Source organism: Chelonia mydas, chromosome 9 (assembly GCF_015237465.2).
Source record: "Chelonia mydas isolate rCheMyd1 chromosome 9, rCheMyd1.pri.v2, whole genome shotgun sequence".
Taxonomy (NCBI): Eukaryota; Metazoa; Chordata; order Testudines; family Cheloniidae; genus Chelonia; species Chelonia mydas.
Window position 1 is genome coordinate 4,954,017 of NC_057855.1, and position 6,114 is coordinate 4,960,130.

Sequence of the window (6,114 nt, forward strand, 5' to 3'; positions counted from 1 at the left end):
AATAGATAGTAATAATAAATAAGAATCTGTTTCAAAGACTGTCCCTGATCAATTTTTTTCAGGCAAACCAAACACTTATGTAACCGAGGCTTGAATCATCTCAGGGATTTTGTTTGTTTCTTTTGTTTTTAATCTCATTAGTTGATTGTTAAGAGAGGTGCTAAAAAAAAAAAGCCATTTCTAGCACAGCTTAAAATACATGGTGAGTTTTAAATTTCCACAAGTCTCATGCTTCATATTTTCAAATGAGACAAATTCTAACAAGAAGCAGCAGGCAAAAAAGAAAAAATAGGGGTAAGGCATTGGGGAGTATGGAATGTATGGTTGTATTTGAAAATGTTATAGGTCAGTGGTACAAGGTCTTCGTAAATTTCCCTTACTCCATATGAATCACTTAATTTTGCTCTACTTAATCACCAACAAACTCAGCAGAAAAGGAAAAAACCAAACCAAGCCCCACAGACTTTGGTCTGTAATTGGTTAAAAATTGATTGGGGGCAGAGAGGAGGAAGGATAATTTTCAGTGATTGGCTGGATGCTCACTAGTACTTGGGTTTGAAATTTACCTTTTAAACCAAAGATCATGTATGTGTGGCATAGAATTGTGATGCCTACTTACACGGTGATGGGAACAATAGATACCCTTACATACATCCTGTGTAATTACTGTTCCTGGCTGTAAGTATTTGCAGGGATAGATAGATAGATAGATAGATAGATAGATAGATAGATAGATAGATAGATAAACTGCAAACATTCTACTCTTATACTTACCTGGGGAAAATAATTTTTGACAGACAAGTTTCACAATGAATCTCACAGTAATGACGGGAAAGTAGATCTGTCAATTATCAGGACAATTTCTCAATAATACATGAATGCCAATTTTACTGATAAAATATGATTATCCAGTTCTCCAAGCCTCATTATCTGAACTGTCCTGTTGTGTGACACTGGGCCATGTGCCCTCACTGTCTTGGAATTACACTGACAATTGCCTTGATTATCCAATTGCCTTGGTATGCTAGATTTAGTCTCCAGAATATCTGAAAATTGAGGTTTTATTTAGAGAGAGATAGTGTGATAACATGTGTGAAACCAGTAACACAACTGTTGAGTGGTTTCTTTTTAGGTGGATGAGTGAATAATAACTTCTCCAGTTGAAAGTACAGGGAGGTTTTTAGGCAGATAGGCTGAAAATCTCTCTCCCTCCCCTTCTGCAGCCTGTGTCCCTTTGTTGCATGAAGGATGAAATAAACAAGACACTCCACTGTGGGCATGTGAATGGAAAAGTACCAGTGTAGTCCCCATGCACATTCTTGGACTGTGAGTGATCTGCAGCAGCCTTCAGAGCTGGTTTAGTATGGTCCGGTGTACAGAGGGTGTGTACAAAAAGCCAGGTCCTACCATGCAAATCAAGTTTTTCCACTTCCAGTCCTTTCCCCAGAAGGAAGGATCCTGCCAGATCATGAATACTCCAATAAAAACACTATTTAACATAATAATATCTCCCTCCTACTCCCCTCTCCTGTAGTTTACAAACATTAGGGTGTTTCCCCCTCGTCCTTCCACAACTCCAGCTGCTGCCACCTCTGATACCAGTGCTGGGGGAAAAATTGTTCTAAGCATAAGGAACTGAAATCAACAAATGATCAGCAAGAGGGGCAGTTTGTTTAGCTCCTGGAGTTTATTTTAATTGCAGGATTGTTTTGTAATGAACACAGCAGTCGCAGGGCAAGTCTTTTGGGATCAGGCAGAGTATTCTGTGGGTTTTCCCTGTAAATAAAAACAAAGAGATCTATATTTAAAACAATAAACTAAAACAGAATGAGATGCAAGAACCTGGTGCGTTGGGCTGTTTGGTTTTGAACTTAAACCATGACATTTATTAAAGAGCTTTGCTGTTGTCACAGATATAGTGGCAGAAGTGTCCATCCTTTTGAAAGTGCTATGTTAATAAATCCAGAAAGCTCCAGATGCAAAGAAAAGGGGAAAACATGCATTTGTGCTGACGGGCAGCAAGCAAAAGCAAGCTGGTAATCTCGAGTAGTTTGTTATGATGATGCCAAAAAATTATGACTGTGTGATTTTATGCAAATCAAGGGAATGGACGGTTAAAAAACTAAATGTCAGGTAGATAAGATCGCATACACCTAGAGTAGTGTCATGATATTCTTTGAATGTTACATTCATACTGGAAACCAAAACATGTTACAGAAATCAGACACCCACAAAAGGGCTCACAGATTGCACTGAAGACAGGCTCCTGCAAAGCACCAACCTCGGACAGAAAAGTAGGTTAGATTAGAAAACAAGATAATGCAATTGAATCAGGGAATACACTGCTCTATGCAGTGTGCAATCCACCCTTATTTTATAAAATTACATAAACTAAACTGCCTTTAAATAATGTTTATGTTATGACACAAAGCTGATAAAAAGGGCTGGATTTCCACAGCTCAGCTGACAATCCGACTGTAACTGCCATAGGAAAAGTGTCAAAGACGGAGTGTCCTTTCTTAAGGGTCACGTTTCTGTCTCTGGCACTTTTTTTTGAAGACCTGGTGGTTCTGTCTATACAGTATTTGGGTAAGTAGGATTTATTTCCTGAAGGGGCTAATTTTAAAAAAAATGAAAATAATTTTAAATTGAGATTTATTTAAAAATATATATATTTATCAAAAGATCAGGCCCACCCCTTTAAATGTGTTGCTTACCTGAGAACATGAAATACTTGCATATAAAAACATATTCTGTATCCCCGTAGGACTGACTAATTCCGTATTCAGGGCCATCTACCATCCTTGATCAATATATCCTATGGCCTTAAATCTAGAAGTGTAATTGTAGAGGGGTAAGTATTATTATTAATAATAATTTACATGTATGTGGTGCTTTTCATCCCAAAGTTGTTTAGATAGGGAAAACAACCAAGCCACCTGTGACATGCCTCTCAGGTGACTAGTAACTCAGCAGTTTTGCAGGAGGGGAAAGTGAAGAATAAACTTTTCCCAACCACAGGAGGATTTTTAAGTCAGCAGAATTACCTCCATTGCAATTTTGACTACAATACTAGGGTTAATACAATAAATTATAGCCTGTATCAGAAGCAGTGGTACCAATCTGATGGGTGACCATGTCTTCATCACTGGTTTGAAACCTAGGTATGACTGATCTGACACACTGCAAAAGGAGCTGTTCTGGTCCTTCATGTAAATCTAATGTTTACTATTGTATTGACGTGGAATATGGACAAACTATGTAGGTCGATATAGTGAGGACTGCTCCTACAGTCCTTATATGTGTGTAAGGACCAAAAAGGAAATATGGGGGGAACGGAGGGTTGCATGCATCAGATCTGAAGCACTGGATCCAGATTATGCAAGAAATTAAAGCATTTGCATAGCAGGTCAATGTTAACAACTTGGTTATTTACATGTTTTTATATCCACTCCACTCCCTGCCCACTTTCCTGTTAAATTCCCCTTCAAGGGCCAGTTTCATCTAAAAATGCAGACAGTTATTGAGCTAAAGGAATGTCATCATATAGTCAATATTAGTAAACTTCCTTGCCATTTTGCAAGATGTGACTACAAATCTGGCCTGGAATTCCGACCTCACTCCCAGGCCCAGCAGGGGCTAGATGTGCTGTGAAGAAAGCAAAGGACGGACTTGCTCTGCGGTGACCCCTCTGGCCAATGTAGGAGTGGCACGCATGGGATTTGAAGGGTATTCTACGTAGCATTTCCTATGCTGGATATTGCATTCCCTACGCATTCAAAACTCCCATTTCAGAGTATGGGGAAGAAACTTCACGGAAAGTTAATGGGCGGTTTAGGTGCCCAAGGAATGCATGTTCAAGGTACTGGGTGGGAGTGAAGGGAAACCACGAGAAGGCAAGGGCGAAATGGAGAGGAGGGAGAGAATATGGGACGCCCAGGAAAAATTAATAAAATCTATTATTTGCTTCCAGGCTGAGAACCTAGATACCAAGTTCCCAGCCCAAAGGGAATGCTCATAGCTGATTTATAACTCCTTGTAAACAGGGGGCTGATAATGGAAACTCTGATGCAACCCCACATTTGGCAGCATAAATGCATGACAAGAATTCAACTCTGTAAAATGCCAGTTGGAACAGCAATCATGATAAATCTTCAATCTTAGGATTTTTTTTAGCTCCTTCCTAACTTTCTGCAAACATTGCATTCAGCCAACCGATCAATACATGCAGAAGAAAAGATCAGACTGCAGAGCGGGACAAACAGAACAGAGATTTTCTTCATAAATTCCATCTCGTATGGAAACAAAAGCCTAGTTATTATCATCATTATATTATTGTTATTAAGTCCATTTATATAGCACCATTTGTTTACACTGCTCTTTGCAAACACAGATAAACAAGATAAACACAGATAAACACATCTTCCCTGTCCCTGAGATCTTACAATCTAAGTAAAGCTATGCTTGTTCGCGTTGAATTATATATTACTTTTTAACTACAGGGAAGACGTCTTTAAAGCATGTCTGTATCATCTCAAGTGTCTGAGTATGAGACCTGACTTGCTACTGGGCTATTTTAAAGAATAGATGGAGTATTAGGAGTAAAGCTCTCCTTCTTTTTTCTACTTTAAAGCAGATCTGAGCATTTCAGTTCAGGGACTTTGCTGCAAAATAAAAAATGCAGCATAGAATGTACAATAATATCTTTGTATTAGGGTTGCAGCCTTTGTGGAATTCATTTGTAATTTAATAAGTTGCTCTAAGCAATTGCATTAGCTGGAGCTAGGGCACAGTGACCCTGTGATGGTTATTCTTGTGAACAAATTTCTATTAATTGTTATAAACATGAAATGCCATCATTCAGAGACACACACACACACACACACACACACGGCCGTCCACCCCTTCCTTCTCTGTTATGTGGAAGTAGCCACCAGAAATACTGGATCCTTTTACCCCAAAATGATCAGGGAAAAAAATAAATAATTGCAATAGAAATCAGCTGACATGTACACACTCAGACCAGGCCTGAGTGGATTCACAGTGAAAATAAAGATGCAATGCATTTGCTTATATATACATGGCTAAAGGGTCCACATAATAATACGTTTGCAATCTGCCCCTGCCCCCTCCGCACTACCCACCACACACACCAGTCACTCTATCAGTAACACAGATTGGAAGGTCTTTACATTTTCACTGCTGGTTGAAGTCTCCTCCAATGACAAAGGCAGGGCAGGCCTTTACAGTTCCCTCCCGAAACAGTCTACAGCTGCTTTAAAAAACCAAAAGTAATAAAAAAAATTCCACACTACCGTAGCTTGACATTTCCCTCCACCCAGAGGAAGCTATCTATTGACACACTGTTTACAATCTATTTTGCACGAATCAGCAACAATGACAACAACTGCGAAGAGTCCTGGAAAGGGAAGGGGGGGGGGGGGAGAAAAGGACCAAACGAAAACATAACCCTCCGAGTCTATTTCTTTTCAAGAACAAGGATATTCCTCACATGAAAAAAGCAATGCCAAAACCATAATTAAAACACAGATCTGTTTGCGGGGGAAGGGGGAGAAGAAGCTTCTTTCGTCAAAAGTAAATCCCTTGCACGATCGTGAGAGCCAAAAAGAGGTGGCTGGAACATTAAAAAAAAAAAAAAAAGACGGATTATTTTTCAAAAAGCGTCCAAGGCAGCAGGATCCCGGGATCTTTTTACAGGAGAAACTTGCTCAAGCAGATGCAAAAAATAACGTTAAACGGTTCTGTGTCTCGCCTCCCTACGGACTGCCTGAGATTTTGTCTGCCTCCTCCTCCTGCTTTTTTAATTAGGGTTTCCCCCCCCCCCCTCCTCCTGCGTTATGAAAACCTCCCCCCAACACCCTCTCCCAGGTCCCTACATTGTAACGCATTTTGCTGGGGGGGGGGGGGCAGAGCTGAGGGGGGGGGGGATCTGGTGTATTGCGAGGAGGCCGGCGGTGTTTGCGGGGCTTTCACGACCGAGAGCGGGGTGGCCTCAGCCCCGGATCTCTCTTATGTCACCGAATAGCAAATTAGTTCTCAGAATTCCAGGGGCCGAACGCTGCAACACTGAAGCCGCCCCGACGTCACAGAAGG

General features: G+C 40.5%; 1 long non-coding RNA gene across 2 annotated transcripts; it reads right to left on the reverse strand.

The window, feature by feature from the left end:
• Positions 1-1,668: 1,668 nt before the first annotated feature.
• LOC114019003 lies at positions 1,669-6,017 on the reverse strand. 2 transcript variants are annotated; one of them, XR_005226782.2, is made up of 2 exons: positions 5,193-6,017; positions 1,669-1,776 (listed from the first exon to the last, which is right to left on the reverse strand). It is a non-coding gene; the product is annotated as an uncharacterized LOC114019003 (long non-coding RNA). The 2 variants fall into 2 exon arrangements; XR_003564169.3 differs by having other exon boundaries at positions 1,669-2,832.
• Positions 6,018-6,114: the final 97 nt, after the last annotated feature.